Raw genomic sequence first — 14,188 nt, 5'->3', positions numbered from 1 at the left:
TACAGAGTAAAGAAGAATCAGATTCCCTCTCCACCCCTGCCCCCATCAAGTTCTCAAAGATAAAACAGGTAGGAAAATGGGTACCCCCATATGATGTTGGTGGGAGTATAAATTAGAACAGTCTACTTGGAGGCTAATTTGTCAGTAATTGCCGGAATTTTATATATACATATCTTGTGTGTTTCCTCTGCTGGCTTTAGAAAAATAAGAATGTCGATACCTTTTACAACAATGTTATTTGGTATTGTGGTGGTCGTGGTGGTGGCGGTGGTGACAGCAGTGGTGCTGTCTTCTACTCTGAGGAGGCCGGATGAAGTCACATCCCAGTGGGCTTTGTACCCAGAACAGTGCCAGGGGGCAGTGTGGCTCAGAGCAATTCTCGATTCTTTCAGCACGTGGGCAGAAAGGTCAGCTTCCCAGGGGAGGAAGGACTCTATCTACCCTTCCCTTCCTAAGTTAGAAACAGTCAGGGGCCACACAGACCCTTGCAGATACATTCAGAAGGCACTCCCTAGGAACTCCCTCCTGTTCTCTGCTTTTAAGTCCAAAACCAGCAGTGAGATTCTGCTCTATGAAATATTCATAAAATTCAATTGACCGTAGAACATTTTCTAAATGTAAGTGCTGTAAGTGACCTAAATTATATTAGCAGCTTTTTGAGAAACGGAGAGAGAAAGGAAAAGGAACGTAACGGAATGGGATCCAGAGCCAACCTTGGCATTTGCAAACCATAATAAATGGGTCCTGGATCTGCATTGTGTAATTTCAGAAGTGACTAATGCTTGGACTGTTTCGGGGCATTAGCAGAGTGGCCTAGCCCCATGTAAATCAGTCTTTCTACATTACACAGATTGTGTGCCCCTTTTAAAATCTATATTTTTATTTCATAGTCATTTTGTTTCCAGCTCTAAAAATCTTGAGAATCTGTACCCAAGGCAGTCTTCTTATATCAGATGCTAGGGAAGTCCTGGATGCCCAGTTGGCCTCCGGGTGAGAATGCCAGGAGCCCCTGCCTGCACTTTAGTGCAAGTCCTCGAACAGGGCCCTGCGGGGAAACTTCCCTACCCACTGAATCATGGGGACCAGAGATTTTCATTGTTAGAAAACTCTCTTGTGGTTATGCAGATGCTATCTCCATCCAACCATCTATCCTTTGTTCTGCTGTCTGGAGCTCCCAGAATAAATCTACTCTTTATACCTTTTGATGATGGAGGATGGTCATTCCCCGCCCCCTCCCTGTCCAAATCATTTCTTTCTTACCCTAGAATTTTTTCCTCTCTTGTTTGCCCAATCTTCTCTGTGGAATACAGAGTACACAGACCATCTATTCTCCTTCATCCCTCCCATGCTCATCATACTGCCTTTCTGATAATGAACCCTAAAATTAAGTTTGTGCGTTTGCTTTTGGCATCCACTTCACACCTTTGTGTCATATTGACTTGTAAATAAACTAAAACCCCAGAGCAGTTGCTTTTTGAGCTTAAATGAAAGATGTAACATCTATTTTTCTGAAATCTTTTTTCCTCTTGGCTCATTTTTCTTTAACCCAGACTGCCTTTGGAATTCTGATTCTGTCATTTTATCTAAAGCATTCATCTCTCCCAGCGTGGTGTCGTCGGATCCTTTGAAAAGCCTGCCTGCAGATTGCTGATGTATTTACCTAGGCTCAGGGCTTGAAGAGGGTGACAAATCCCTCATAATGAGTTTGCCAAATGCCTGCTGGCAGCCAGCAGATTCAAGGCTCTGTGGAAAAGGGACAAGGACAAAACTTAAGCCTCTCAACCCGGAGGGGCACGGGCCACCGGAGTTGGAGGAACTTTGGTTTGACCATTGACATGTAAATGGTCGCAGGGCCCCAAGGCGGGTCCCAGCAGACCCTCCCACCAGCCTCCCGACCACACAAAGCCCTGGCCGGGAAGGGCTGCAGGCTTTGCTTCAGCGAGGCCCCTGGGCATCCTGGCTGCAGAGGTAAGTCCCCTCATTAGTTGTGTTGTAAAACTGTTCCATTTGGGGCAGTGATTGTGGTCTGGAAAGTTCTCCCAGCCACATACAGTGGGAGTGGTCTCATTGGACCTCACTCTGTCCTGGGCAGAGACATAGGCCCTAAAAAGGTTTTTGAAATGACAAAAAATACTAAAAAGAGAAACAATCACATTTGCCCATATGTGTGTACATACACAAGAACTTTTTGAATGTTACCTGAAATTTCTCTAGGATAATTCTGTTTTTCTCACTGTATTTCCTGGAGTCAAGCTCCCTCCCCCTCTCTCTCCCCTCCTCTGTCTTTAAAACTTCCTTACTTTTCCTCTTCCCTCCCTTCCCTTGTAGTGATGATAGATTGTGTAACTCAAGGGAAATGTTACTATGTGCTCTACAAGCTAGAGAAATAAAGGAAAATTACACAAGATTAGAAGAAATCACATGAATAAATCACTGCTAAAAAATGGGGATTTGCTGATTTTTCTGCCCTCTGAAACCTTAGTGGAAGAGTTTTTGTAGTTCTAATGTCCTAAATGTAACAACATGAATTATAAAATTTATGGTGCTCTTATCACATGGTAAAAGGTATATGTCATACTTTGGACTGATTTTGTTCCAAGTCCTTTAAGAACTAGCAAGAAATTATTTAAAATATGTTTAGATTTTACATTGAGAATGAGTGCCAGATGGAGTTAAAGGAGAATCTTGATTTTAAAAAATCTTGATATAGGGGTGCCTGCGTGGCTCAGTTGATTAAGCATCTGACTTTTGATTTCTGCTCAGGTCATGATCTCAGGGTTGGGAAATCAAGCCCTCGGGAGGGCTCTGCACTCATCAGGGGAGTCTGCTTAAGATTGCCTCTCTTTCTCTGCCCCCCTCAAATAAATAAATAATCTTTAAAAAGTCTTGAAATAAAGGGTTTAATTTGGTAAAATATCCCACATAGGGCTTACCTTCCTGACTGCTTGCAGAGATGGTGCTATTAGGAAAATATTTTCATAATACAATGCAGATGTTTCCAGATTCACCCCTCCACTCCTCTACTCCTTCTTTCTGTTTCTGTTTCTGTCTCTGTCTCATAGATACTGTTTTTTGTAGGACAACTCCATTCAGTACACAATGGGTCCTGAAGCCTTTGGTGGTTGTTAGTTCAGATACTTTTTTGCTCTTTTAAAGTAACTATAGTAATAGAATTATGCTTTTATATTAGAATACCCATAATGAAATTTAAAAAGAAAACTCATTCAATCAGTCTTAGATCCATAAATCCTGTCATTAAGTATGAAGTCTATTTGTAGGTGTCTCATGCTCCAGTGAGCATAGGGGAGTTTGGTACAGTGGAAAGAACACCATACTAAGTGCTACGAGATATGGGATCTGTGTCTAGCTACCAAAGTGGCTTTAACAATTGACTAAATTCTTTGGACCTCAGGGATAGACTGAATCAATGGGTATCAACCAGGGGTGGTGATGTCCCTTGAGGGGTGCTTGGAAATGTTAAGGGGGAACATTTTCAATTGTCACAGAGTATGGGGGATGCTAATGGTTGGAAACCCCAGAAATTAGAAATCTAGAAATGCCACCCAGCCCAGTGAAGAATTGGCCCACTCCAAATGCCAATAGCACTCCAACTGGGAAACACTTGACTGCAAAATCAACTGAAAGATTCTTTCAGCTTTATTTCTCTTGAGTTCATAAAGAGCATTTCAAACATCTGAAGTGATATTGAACTATTACATTTAGTATCTGTATCTCATATTTAGCATTAGATGGTGTGTTGTTGGAAGTGAAGTCAGACCCAGTAATGCTGGGGCAGGACACTCATGGCATGGCAGTTGGGATGCAGAACTAATATCTCTGGGTCAATTCCCTCCTCTAAGCATAGAAAAGCACCGATACTGTTCAAAAGCAGGTGCGGAGCCAGGCCTGGGGTTTTTGGTTGGCTTTGAGTTTTGTTTCTTGTCCTCCTTTTCTCAGAGGGATGAAGTGGGTTTATTGTGGCCACAGGCATGGCTTTGAGGCCCTGGACTTGTTGCCTTAGAGGAAGGCAGCTGTCTAACCACACTGCCCTGCTGCTGGGCGCTGTCTATCTGTCAGGAAGGGGTCATTGTCGAAGCAGGTGCTGGGCTGAAAATCTGCCTGCCAGTTGTCAGAGGCCAGACCAGAGGCCTCAATGAGGCAGAAAGGGATTTGGGCTGGAATAAAGACTCCTGGGGAGTCTGAATTCTTAGATTGTTTGGTGTGATTAAGTTACTTTTTACTTGACGGTGAAGTGCTATTAATTCAAAGTCCCACATCAAACCTTCTCTTAGGATTGTCTTTTTTATTAAAAAGGAATAGAGAGATGAGTTATAAATCCTCACCAGAAATTTACTGTAATTTGTATTTGTATCCAACTCTCAATAACTAAACTGTACCTGGAACATATTTTTTAATTGATAAGTTGTTTATAGATACACAAATGATTTACCTAAAAAATTTCAAATATATATAAGTATGTATATACTGTATAGTAATAGTGTCTTGTACCATATAGTAATTATATATTATTATATTATAATTATATATTAATTATAATTATATATACTATATAAAAAGCATTTATATTCATATTTATATATTTATATTATATTATATATATACTATATATAGTATATATATATACTATATATATACTATATATAGTATAATATAGTATATATAATATAATATATAACTATATATACTATATATATAGTATCCAGTATATATCTCCTGCTAGTCTTAAAAATTTTATAAAAATGGTGTTCCAGTATGTGATGTTTTATAACCTACTTTGTTCATGTCATACTACCTCCTGAATATATTTCTGTAACATAGATATTACATAATTTTACATGACTTCTGGTGATCCACCGAGAGAATGGAGTCAAAGACAACAGACTTTAGAGTCAGACCCTGGCTTCATACCTCAGTCCTGCCTCTTATTAGCTGGACAATTCACTTTTTTGTGCCTTGGTTTACTCTTCTGTAAAATGGGGAGAATAATAATACCCACTACATTGGAGTGTCTTGAGAATTAAATGGGTGCATAGAATAGGATCTTGTATAAAGTAAGCACTCAATATCTGTGGCATACCATCATGTTTTCAGCATCAGCATCATTATATGACTATATCATCTCTGCTAACCGGTCCCCTGGTATTAGATATTTTTACAACTAAATCTGTTTTGACATTCAGAGTTATTACTTTCATATCAGTTCCTAAAAGTGGAATTTTTAGGCCAAAGAACAAACAACAATCTGAGTCTTTGTTTTTGTTTTTTTTAAGATTTTATTTATTTATTCATGAGAGACACAGAGAGAGGTAGAGACATAGGTAGAGGGAGAAGCAGGCTCCTCACGAGGAGGGAGGGCATGTGGGACTCTATCCCCAGGCCCCAGGACCATGCCCTGAGCCTAAGGCAGACGCTCAACTCCTGAGCCACCCAGGCGTCCCCTTTTTTATTCTTTAGCACGTTGCTTGTGATCCACTAACTTATTTTCAAGACCCACAAATGGGCTATGACCTCTATTTCAGAAATTGTGTTCCACAGGCGTTTTCTTATTGAGTGTGAGATGATTGGTAATCTTGGTGGGGGACTTCCAGCCCTTTCATGGTGGAAGCATGTTCCCTTCCTCCTGGTGCTGCGTCCAGGGCAGCTTTCTATGCCTGGGGCATTGCCTCAGAAGGGTCTAAGTCCCAGGGGGCCTGGCAGGAGGTGGAGGCAGACAGTCTTGTGTTCACCGTCTGGGCATTTAAACAGCTTTGTATTTGAGAATTTTCTCCTTCTCTGGACTGGCTGCTGCAGCTGACAACTCTGCCTGAGAGGGAAGGTTTAAACAAAGACAATAATTCAATTTGAGTGTCCCTGAATCATGTCTTTGTCTCTGCTCTTGACAGAACAGAAGGAAGTTGTTCATTATTAAGGATGCCAGCTGCCCATGGATTGATATATCTGTAGCCAGGGCTGGCTCACTTTCAAGTAGGTAGAGAGGTGGCTCCCTAGTTGGTGTATTCTGAAGAGGTCCAGAAAAGATTTCCTCAAAATGCCTACTGATCTCTGGGTGCCTAAAATTTTATGATTAAAAGTTCATTCCTCTAAATTATTTATAAGCTTCTTGGTCTTCCAGAATTCCAGATCAATATAAAAATGTCTTAGAAAAGAGAATACCTTAAGATTGTATCAGATAACATTTAATGGGGACTTTCACCCCTGTGAAAGCTAGGGGTGGGGGTGTAGGAGGGGGTGCAGGGAGCTTAGAGGACTATCTACAAGAACCGAGAAGATTGCTGGGCTATGGAAGTTTTTGTGTCTCATGATCTTTTGAAAGTTATTTGAAGCTTTGGTGAGCTCTTTACGTTTTTTTAAAGATTTATTTATTTGAGATAGAGATAGAGAGACTGAGAACACACTCCTGCAAGAGGTGGGGGGTGAGGGATGGAGGGAGAGGGAGAAGTAGGCTCCCTGCTCAGATCCTAGGACCCTAAGATCACGATCTGAGCCAGAGGCAGACACTTAACCGGCTGAGCCACCTAGGTGCCCCTCAAATTTTTTTAAAAAGGATTTTATTTATTTATTTATTTGTGAGAGAGGCAGAGACATAGGCAGAGGGAGAAGCAGGCTCCCTGCGGGGAGCCCGATGCAGGACTCTATCCCAGGACTCCGGGATCATGCCCTGAGCCAAAGGCAGATGCTCAACCACTGAGCCACCCCAGCGTCCTTCCTTAAATGGTTTTATGAGAATGTTGTAAAGACCTGGTGGCTTGGGGTGAACTTGAGTCAGGCTTAGGGTTAAGGATACTGAAGCCCACCAAAGATGGCCAGAACTCTTACAACCTTACAACCACTTGTTCCACTTGTTCCTCAGGGATTTTGTGGCTAATACTGTCCAGTGCTTGTGTTTTGTTAACACATTTACTACCAGTAGATGACATGACTGAAATATGCTACCCAAGGTTTACAACTTATTGTACCGAGTGCCTTCTAAGCACCTTCAACTTATTGGGCACTCTTCCTTAACCTTAGCTTTCTGATTGCTCAGGTCGCCACAAATTCCATTGCACACCACTTTGTTTTTCCAGTTGTTGGTTATTGTAGAATTTAGAGCCAAAAAAGACCTTAGTGATCCTCTGGGTCAGTGTTTTTTCAAGCTGTTGTTATCTCCCCATTGCAGGGCCATTAAATCAGCTTCATGGGTGATACTGACAGAGACTTTTGGTTGTGGAATGGGTGAGAACCGCCTAAATATTTATCATCACTACCAAGTGCTGTGTGACACAGATATGCAGCACCTCTTAATGAGTAACCGTATGCACAACAGTACATTTCATATGGCACAGATACAGTCATTTTTTATTTGACAAATATCAATTGTCCATTAAGCACCTATTATTTATAGATACTATAGTGAGGGGCAGGGGTATAAAGGTGAGTAAGTCATGGGGGCCTCCTTGGAGATGCTCAGGTGATAGTGGGGGAGACAGGCACAGATATTATTGTGATAGTGTGGTGGTTGCAGTGGTGTTACTTTTTCCTTACCTAGGTGAGGTGGAGAAGCAATGGGCTGGCTGATTCCTCTGGAGTCAGAAAGTAAGACAAGGGAGGGCTTCTGGTGAGAGGTGATATCTCAGCGTGGACTATGTAATGGGTTGAAAATTTCATTCATGCCCTAATCCCTAGAACCTGGGAATGTTCCCTTATTTGGAAAAATAGTTTATACAGATGCAATTAAGTGAAAGATTCTGTGATGAGATCATCCTGGATTATCTGAGTGAGCGTTAAATCCAATGGCAAGTGTGCTTTAAAGTGTGAGGAGATCTGGCCCAGACAGAAGAGAAGGAGATTGTGTGACCAGAGATTGGGATGATGCGTCAAGGAATGCCAAATGCTGCAGCCACCAGAAGCTGGCAGAGACAAGGAGTGATTCTCTACAAGAGCTTCTAGAAGGACTGCAGGCTAGCCCACAGCTTGATTTTGGAGTTGTGGCTTCCAGAACTATAAGAAAATAAACTTATGTTGTGTTAAGCCACCAGGTTCATTGTGATTCATTAGAGCAGCCCTGGGAAACTTTTTTATTGGTCTTCTAGCTTAGGGACTTCCTCAATGGCACAGAATTTTCTGAAAATAATTTTATTTTATTTTATTTTTAAAGATTTTATTTATTTTTTTCATGAGAGACACACAGAGAGAGGCAGAGACATAGGAAGAGAGAGGAGAAACAGGCTCCATGCAGAGAGCCCATTGTGGGACTCCATCACAGGACTTCAGGATCACTCCCTTAGCCAAAGGCAGATGCTCAACTGCTGAGCCATCCAGGCGTTCCTGAAAATAATTTTATTTTTTATTTTATTTTTTAATATATATTTTAAAATATTTTATTTATTTATTCATGAGAGGGGCAGAGACACAGGCAGAGGGAGAAGCAGGCTCCCCGTGGGGAGCCCGATGTGGGACTTGATCCTGGGACCATGGGATCACGCCCTGAGCTGAAGGCGGATGCTTAACTGCTGAGCCATCCAGGGGTCCCTGAAAATAATTTTAATATGCAAGAGTAGTCTGGGGAAAATATAACTATTATGACAGGATTTTAACATGGAGTATAAGGATCTTTATAGGATTCACAGATGTGCTTTAGGGAAATCCATAAACTCACTGAAATCTCTTATAACATATACTTTACTATAGGATAGGTTATAATAATGGTATATGTAATACTATATGCAAACACATATTTTTTTCTCGGAGAAAGAGCAAAGCCTGGGACCTACTGAAAGGAGGTCATTTCTGTAGAGAGTACAGAGGAAGAGGCAAAGCCCTGTTTGCAAAGAGACAAGTGAGCCTTCTCACTGGAGCACAATTTTTGTGAGAGGGACTAACAGGGGATAGGGCTGGAAAGTTTATCTGAGTCTTTGCCTTTGTGGTCAGTTTGAGTAAAAACCTGTTTTTAAAGATTATTTATTTATTCATGAGAGACAGAGAGAGAGAGAGAGAGAGGCAGAGACACAGGCAGAGGGAGAAGCAGGCTCCATGTGGGGAGCCCAACGTGGGACCAGATCCTGGGACTCCAGGATCACGCCCTGGGCTGAAGGCGGCACTAAACTGCTAAGCCACCTGGGCTGCCCTAAAAACCTGTTTTTAAAGGTGATAAACTATCATGTGATATAGTTCATTGTACTGCCTCATGGGTGATGGCTATTAACACTGGGTGACAGGGCAAAAAATACAGGATGAGGTGGCTACAGTCTTGTGTGGATATGTGGAGAGTGTAAAGCTTCCTTGATTATATTCCCCCTTGACAGAGCCATACACACCCCCACTGGAAGGTTTCTTTAGTCACTCAACACATCTTGTTCTTGAACTTGCAGTTCTTCACTGCATTTCCCTAAAAAAGATATATTTTCATGGCACTGAAAAAAAGTATTTATTTATTTATTTTTAAGTAATTGCTATATCCAATATGGGGCTTGAACTCACAACCCCAAGATCAAGACTCATATGCTCTACCTACTGAGCCAGCCAAGTACACCTGTTTTCTTTTCTTTTTTAAGGTTTTTAAATTTATTTGAGAGAGAGAGCAAATGCACACACATGCAAACACACATGGGGGGGAGGGTTAGAGGGAGATAGAATTCCAAGCAGGCTCCACACCCAGTGTGGAACGTGACATTAGCCCCGACCCCACAACCCGGAGATCATGACCTGAGCCGAAACCAAGAATTAGGTGCTTAACCTACTGAGCCACCCAGGCACCCCTATTTTCATGGCATTTTACTTTCTCTAAATTATCAATTAATGTATAATTATTCCTGTGACACGCAGTGAACATCTTTAAACCAGATGAAGAAAATCATGTTCCTCAACACAAAACTAGCCTATGCTTTCAGTTATTCAGGAGTGCAGATTCTAGAGCAGACTGTCCCCACATCGTGCTCTTTCTTTGAGAAGAACTGAACCAGTTGATACCTTATTATTTAATGGAATAGAATTTATTAGTGAGTACATTTGGGGATCAAATTAAATTTTATTTCTTCAGACTGAGAAATAGCAGCTAAAGGTCTTGTGTCTCCTCAGCTGTCTTTGTGACCTACATGATATCTTTTTATATCTTGGCTCTCTTCCAAGCCCAATGTTTTACACAGACTCATGTTTTATGGTTTTTAATTACAAAAATAATTCAAGCTTATTATAAAAATTTCAAGTGGTAGATTTGATTATATTGCTCTTTAATACTGAGCTGGCCATAAAACAAATTTCTCTCTTTGCTATGGTCTGAATGTTGCTCCCCCCAAAATTCATATGTTGAAAACTAATCCTCAGTGGGATGGTCTTTGAGGGTCAGGCATTTGGGGTTTTGGGTTCATGAGGGTTCCACCTCCCATACAAAAGTAGCCTCAGAGAGCTCCCTTCTTCCTTCCACTATGTAAGGACACCGTGGACAGGTGCTGACTATGAAACAGAAAGTGAGCTCTCACCTGACACTAAACTGGCTGGCAGTTTGATCTTGGACTTGCCAGCCTCTGAACTGTGAGAAACAAATTTCTGTTGTTGATAAGCCATCTGTGGTATTTTGTTAGAGCAACTTGAATGGACTGACACATACTTCTATCCCTGTTTTAGTTTCTTGTGGCTGTTGTAGCAAATTACCACAAATTGGATGGAATAATACAACAGAAATTTATTTTCTCACCGTTTTGGAAGCCTGAAGTTCAAAATCAAGCTGTTGGAAGGGCGAGCTCCCACCAGGGGCTCTAAGGGAAATTCTGTTCCTTGACTTTTCCAGCTGCTGTTGGCCACAGATATTCCTTGGCTTGAGGCCACATCTATCCATTCTTTGCTTCTGTCTTACATCACTGTTTCCTCCTCTGTTTGTCTCTGTGTGTCTGTGTCCCCAGACTCTCTCTGCCCTTCTCTTATAAGGTTACATGTGATTGCTTTTAGGGCCCAATAAAGCAATATTTATTCTTTTGCTGTATAAGTTAATACTCACAGGTCCTGGGCATTAGGATGTAACATAACTTTTGGGAGACCACTGTTTAATCCACTAACCATTGTTAAAGAAAAAGTTATTCTGGCACATGTTAAAATGGTAGAGAAGACTTTATTCGGGATTGTTGTGATAGGTGTCAGAATTGTTGTGATAGTTGTCAAAACTGTTGCAGTTGTGGGGAGAGATCTGGCTTAACTCCGAATACAGCAAGAATAACTGGGGATCCATAGTATAGGAGCAGGCTGGAGGGTGGAGGGAAGGTTACTAAGGGGGGCTTCTTACCAAGCTAACAGGATTCTTGTTGAAGGCAGGCCAGAGTGAGCAGGTTTCACCTAAAGGATGGTGCGGGATAAGGAATTTGATCAGATAATGAAGGCGATGCAAAATGAAGAGTGAGAAGATTCTCAACTGACTTTAGCAGGATTCTTGATAAAGCGGGGCTACACAGAACTGGCAAGGACAGGGGCCATGGTAAGTTAGGTCTAGGAGAAAATCTTTGCCACAATTATTTAAACAGTGTTTTCCAGACTTAGAAAAACCCAGTCTTTCTGGATTTTCCAAACCCGGATTAGCAGCAACTAGGCTTGTGCTGGTGGGGAAATTTCTGCAGCTGCTGCTTAATTAGAAACATGGCTTTATGCAGGAGTCTCTTGTCTCCTGCAGTGACTTCCTCTTGCCTCTCCTGACCTGCCCTAGCAATGTGGATATGCCACCTTCATTAGGAGGGTCAGTTTACAGGCCAGTTGCCCCCTCTCCCAACCCCCCAGTTATAAAGCAGCACCTGCCTCTGTCTGGGTATTATTGTTTGGATTCAAACTACAGGAAAAATAAAACACCCATGAGGGCTGATGTTAGGAAACTCATTGCAGCAACTGAAAGAATGTCAGATAAATCATGATGTGGGAAGAGGAAATTCAATGTTGGTTTTGGGCCTAGACTGGGAACATTTGGTGACTGATAAGTCCAGTGGCCATTCTAGGGATCTGATTAGCATGAACTCCATGGCTTTAGGAGTGGGGGCAGAGCTGGTCCAATTTCAAGACTGGGCATGGGGGGGCGGGGATCTCTTCCATAGCAGGGGAGGAAGAGTCCACCTTTAAACCCCAAAGTGACCTAATCCCTCAGGCCTCTGGCTGGACTCACCTCTGAGCAGATAGATGCTGGCCTGTATCATGCCTCAGACTCTGACAGGTAGTAAATAAATGAAATCCACTCTGCCATTCTGCAAGTAGCTCCCACTGGTGCTTCAGGGAATAAGGGGCCCTGCTTTCAGAGTGTTTTCTGGTACTCTTGTATAGAAGCTCATTTTTCTACTACAGGATGAGAGACAATAATGCTTTTTAACTTGTCAAACTGGAACTCTTTCATAGAGCTTCATGCAATTCAGTACCCTAATTCTGTTACACTTAACTCACATTTATTGAACACCAATCCTATGCTATATGCTACCTAGGACACTTTTTCTTTACCTCATTCACACCTGTGAGTTATCGGTATTATCTCCATTTCTTAAAGTGAGGAAACTGAGGTCAAACCTGACTTGCCTAGGTCCTCCCATCTGCTGACTATAGGTCAGGATTGGAATCTGGGGGGATGCCTGGTGGCTCGGTGGTTGAGCACCTTTGGCCCCCGGGACTCCGGGAGCATGCCCCACATCAGGCTTCTTGTGTGGAGCCTGCTTCTCTCCCTGCTGATGTCTCTGCCTCTCTCTCTCTCTCTCTCTCTGTGTCTCTCATGAGTAAATAAAATAAAATAAAATAAATAAAATCTTAAAAAAAAAAAAGGATTGGAATCTGGGGCTGCTGGTGCTAGACCAGTGTGTGTGCTTGGGTGCAGCTCCAGTAAAGAAGGGAAAGCACCGTGGAGCTGATGGCCACTTTCAGGTCTTTAGGATATCTTAATTATAAATGAGGGCACCTCATGTTGAGGGCACCTGGGTGACTCAGTCGGTTAAGAGGCTGTCTTCAGCTCAGGTCATGATCTCAGGGCCCTGAGATGGAGCCCCAAATCCTACTCCCTGCTCAGTGGGGAGTCTGCTTCTCCCTCTTCTCCTGCAGCTCCCCCCTGCTTTTGTCTTCTCTCTCATTCTGTCAAATAAATAAATAAAATCTTAAAAAAAAAACCTGTTGAAAAATTAAAACTCTGGAGTTATACTTCTCCAGGTCTCGGGAATAAGCAAGTTGCTTATTCTTATTTTTTATTTTTTTGGAAGTACTTAAGAGTTTCATTTGGGAAGAGTATTTGAATGGATAACAGGACAGAATTCTGTGTATGAAGGGATGTAAGGCATCTGGGGTACATAGAAGGTGAGATTCTGTTGGAGTGATTAAGGCTGTCAGGAGCAGATTGAATCACCTGCCACGATCCTGCTTAGGAGAAACCTGCAGGACATTAGCTGAAGTCCATGTGTAGACTCAGAGATCGGCAAGTATGAAGCATGGTGCCATCCCCGTCCAGGAAACCTGCCTCCTCCCCGCTTCACCTTTCAGGTATATGCCCTGGAGAAGTCTAAAATTTAAATCCTACCTGCTGTCTTTCAAGCGACAATGAATAAACTTTAAGTGTGAGAATTGGGGAAACTTATGAGGTTTATGAGGTTTACTACAACATCTAAGTGTAAACTCCACCAGTTATCGTTTGATAGACAATATTGATGAAACATTAAAGTTGTTTTACTTCTTACTTTCCAGCAGACAAAACTTCTTCCCCAAACGTAATGCCTCCTGCTCTGGATGGCTTTGTAGCTTCCTTTAGTCTGTTTTGGTGTAAATTCTAGCTTGTCGGAGATGCTTCCTTTTACAATAGAAAATGAGGTTTCTTGTTTTCATTTTGCACATTTTCTTTTTTTATTTTTATTTTTAAAAAAAGATTTTATTTATTCATGAGACACACACACACACACAGAGACAGAGAGAGAGAGGCAGAGACACAGGCAGAGGGAGAAGCAGGCTCCATGCAGGGAGCCCGATGTGGGACTCGATCCCCGGTCTCCAGGATCAGGCCCTGGGCCAAAGGCAGGCGCTAAACCGCTAAGCCACCCGGGCTGCCCCTTTTTTAAAAATTAAAGTGTAATTGATATACACTATCCTGTTAGTTTCAGGTGTACATCATAGTGATCTGATTTTTTTAAGATTTTATTTATTTATTCATGAGAGAGAGAGAGGCAGAGACACAGGCAGAGGGAGAAACAGGCTCCAT

General features: G+C 42.0%; 1 protein-coding gene across 5 annotated transcripts in view; it reads left to right on the top strand.

The window, feature by feature from the left end:
- Positions 1–14,188, top strand: part of ANKRD6 (ankyrin repeat domain 6) — a 197,340-nt gene that overhangs the window by 44,644 nt on the left and 138,508 nt on the right. The window contains exon 1 of one of the 5 annotated variants that reach the window (XM_077903078.1): positions 1,810–1,968. The exons of the other annotated variants lie outside the window; for them this stretch is intronic. The gene's annotated coding sequence lies outside the window, so the exon portion shown is untranslated. Of the gene's footprint in view, positions 1–1,809; positions 1,969–14,188 lie in introns of those variants that run through there. 5 annotated transcript variants of the gene reach the window in all.

Source organism: Canis aureus, chromosome 7 (assembly GCF_053574225.1).
Source record: "Canis aureus isolate CA01 chromosome 7, VMU_Caureus_v.1.0, whole genome shotgun sequence".
NCBI classification, from domain to species: domain Eukaryota; kingdom Metazoa; phylum Chordata; class Mammalia; order Carnivora; family Canidae; genus Canis; species Canis aureus.
The sequence above is the reverse complement of the archived record's forward strand: the minus strand, read 5'-3'. Positions and strand labels throughout refer to the sequence as shown.